The sequence below is a fragment of the Cynara cardunculus genome (genome assembly GCF_001531365.2).
Source record: "Cynara cardunculus var. scolymus isolate 2C chromosome LG 3, CcrdV1, whole genome shotgun sequence".
NCBI classification, from domain to species: domain Eukaryota; kingdom Viridiplantae; phylum Streptophyta; class Magnoliopsida; order Asterales; family Asteraceae; genus Cynara; species Cynara cardunculus.
The window spans coordinates 33,946,860-33,949,919 of record NC_037530.1 but is presented as its reverse complement, the minus strand read 5'-3'; positions in this window follow the sequence as shown (position 1 = coordinate 33,949,919).

Below are 3,060 nucleotides of genomic sequence, written 5' to 3'. Positions count from 1 at the left end.
AGGTTTGACCACCTGTTTGGTTGGCAGACATTGGAATGGAATCTGTCTGTTTGGTTCACAAAATGTAGCTTCAGTGGTGGCTTAGATCGACGGTGGTTCATATCGGTGGTAGTTAGTGCTGGTGGTCGGCGGTGGTTTAGATCGGTGGTAGTCGGTGGTGGTGGTCGATGGTGGTTCAGATTGGTGGTAGTCAGCGGTGGTTCAGATCGGTGGTGGTCCATGGTGGTTCAGATGGCGGTTATCGACGGTGGTTCAGATTAACGATGAAATAGATCAGTGGTGGCTCAAATCGCCGGTGGTTCAGATCGATGGTAGTCGGTGGTGGTGGTCGGTAGTGATTCAGATCGGTGGTAGTCGGTGGTGGTTCAGATCGGTGGTAGTCGGTGGTGGTGGTCGGCGGTGGTTTTAGATCGGTGGTAGTCGGTGGTGGTGATCGACGGTGGTTCAGATCGGTGGTAGTCGGCGGTGGTGGTCGGCGGTGGTTTTAGATCGGAGGTAGTTGGTGGTGGTGATCGACGGTGGTTCAGATCGGTGGTAGTCGGCGGTGGTTCAGAGTTGTGGTAGTCGGTGGTGGTGGTCGGCGGTGGTTCAGAGCGGTGGTAGTCGGTGGTGGTTCAGATCGGTGGTAGTTGGTGGTGGTGGTCGGCGGTGGTTTTAGATCGGTGGTAGTCGGTGGTGGTGGTCGACGGTGGTTCAGATCGATGGTAGTCGGCGGTGGTTCAGAGCTGTGGTAGTCGGTGGTGGTGGTCGGCGGTGGTTCAGAGCAGTGGTAGTCGGTGGTGGTGGTCGGCGGTGGTTCAGAGCGGTGGTAGTAGGTGGTGGTGGTGGTGGTCGGCGGTGGTTCAGACCGGTGGTAGTCGGTGATAGTGATCGGCGGTGGTGGTTTAGATCAATAATGGTCGAAAGGTGGTCTACGATGGTCATATTGAGTTTTATGAGATTATAGTATATTAGGTTAAGAACATATTTGGTATAATGAAGATAAATATTTCATTTCATCAAAATACCATGTAGTTGCTAAGCAATGTTAAATTCCTTTATTTGTGGAATTTGTAGGATTTTGAAGATTTCTTTTGTGAAAAAGAATGAACCAAACGAGATAATGGAATTTGGTCAATGGAATTCAGCATTCTAATTCCATTAGATTCCTCCAGAATCTGCGAACCAAACGCTAACTTAGACTTCTTTTAAATACATTGAATAACTCCTCTACCAATGTAGGGCATCGTTTCATGCTTTTTTTTTCCAGAAATTCAAGAACCTATAACACATAATGTATACTCTATTGTAAAACATTTGATAAAAACTCTTAAAATCATTTTTATGCATAAAGTATTGTTTATTGATGCATATTACTTAAAATTCAAGATTACAATTAAATTGTACGTAAGTACAACTTATTAAAGCTTCATGTTCGAATTTATGTAACCAAACAGCAAATAAACATAATCTAATAAGCATAAACATCTGAGTTTAGATATAAAAATACTTAAATATAATTAGGATAATCATTGAGTTATAACATAAATATTTGATTATTGTTTTTATAAAAACTTGTATTATTAAAGCAAAAATAAATTACTTCATTATTAAGTCTAAATTAAATTATAGTAAGAAAATCGTACTAAAGAAATTATAATTTAAACAGTTAATTTGATATTAATATTTATATATATTTTTTCAAAATTTTAAGATATATTCAAGTTTATAATTTATTCAAAAATGAAAACATTATCGTTTTTCCAAAACCATATAAGACTATTTTATAAATCAACAGAAACAAAAAATAAGACGACTTTAAAATCGAGATGTATCCGGTTGCATTATGCGAGTGCTCTTCCAGTTAATTTTTTTGATAGGAATAGAGAAGACCCCTCCAGATCAAGAAAAAACACTAAAAGCAAAACAAGTACACGTTCGAGTGGGAACGAACCACATCCACCGAAATAACCAAGGCACTAAAAGCAAGACTAGTTAATTAGTAATATGTAGCTAATGCTTTATAATATTGTCATGTCGAAATTTTAGAGCAAGGGCAAATTAGTTGTATTGTATTATATTATATTTATTTATATAATAAAAAGAAAAAGGATATTGAATCATGATATGATTTATTTATGAATATATTGTAACAAGAAAATGAGTACATTGTAACGGAATTCGAAAAAACAAAAGGTTGTGAGGCGATAACAAATATGGTAATTGTGGGTTGGGTGACGTAGGTTTATTTTCAAGTGTAAGAAAAGGCCGGATATTTGACAAGTAGAGAAGTGATCATATCCCTTTATTTGGTTAAGATTTGCGGCTTTGACCGTGAGACATTAGATAATTCTTGGCATGATATATATATGTGAAAAATAAATGGGTAGTCTTATAATTTTTACGAATAGACGACAAAACAAGTGCATATTTCTCGTTTGACAGTATGAATGACTAGGATCACTTATTTGCTTCTCAAATACTTACCACTTCTCAAATGAACCCCCTCTTTATATATATATATATATATACATAAATTATGATTTATATATCATTTTATATAGGATCCACAAAATAAAGCGGATATAAGTTAATATATGGATGATGTTAATGAGTCCATTGAAGATGCTTATTTGTTAAGCCTCTAATAAGCATTATAATTGTATTTGTGAAATTATAAAGAGAAAAAAGAATGACAATGAAAAAGAGAAACAGAAAGCGGATAAAGAGGAATGAATATTAAAAGGACGACTTTTTATGACCTCAAAAATATCCACACCACGCCATCCCTTCGCTTATCTACTCATCATCTTCTGCACTGCTTCTCTCCTCTCATTCCAACCTTCTCCGTAACACATATACCATCAATCACTTTTATATTATACTAAAAAGCGTATTCGCATAATGCAACGAGATATATAGTGTTTTTAATATTTTATTTTATTCTTTATCTCAGTCAATGTTATAATATGGCTTTATGTGATTTTGAGAAAGCGATTATGTTTTTACTTTTGAATAAAATATATGTTTGACGATATCATAAAAATTTGATAAAAATATATCGATATTAGTATCAAATTA